Below are 285 nucleotides of genomic sequence, written 5' to 3' on the forward strand. Positions count from 1 at the left end.
GGCGGAGCGGGGACCGGAGACGGAGCGGAGCGCTGCCGGCCGGGGGGGCGCCGCCGCCGGGGCTGAGCCGCCGATCCCAGGCTGATCCGTGGGCGGAAACGGTCCTCCGGAGGACGACGGGGGACAAAGCGGAGGGAGGCGCGGAGCTCGCCCCTCCCCATCCCGGCGCCGACCGGGGCGGATGTGCTGTGGGTTAGGCGGCGGTGGGGCCTGGGCCCGGTGAAGATGGATCTGGCGGGGACGATAATCCTGCTGTGCTCCTGTGCGGCGGGCGCCGGAGGTGAG

Source organism: Haliaeetus leucocephalus, unplaced genomic scaffold (assembly GCF_000737465.1).
Source record: "Haliaeetus leucocephalus isolate CR32 unplaced genomic scaffold, Haliaeetus_leucocephalus-4.0 Scaffold162, whole genome shotgun sequence".
NCBI classification, from domain to species: Eukaryota; Metazoa; Chordata; class Aves; order Accipitriformes; family Accipitridae; genus Haliaeetus; species Haliaeetus leucocephalus.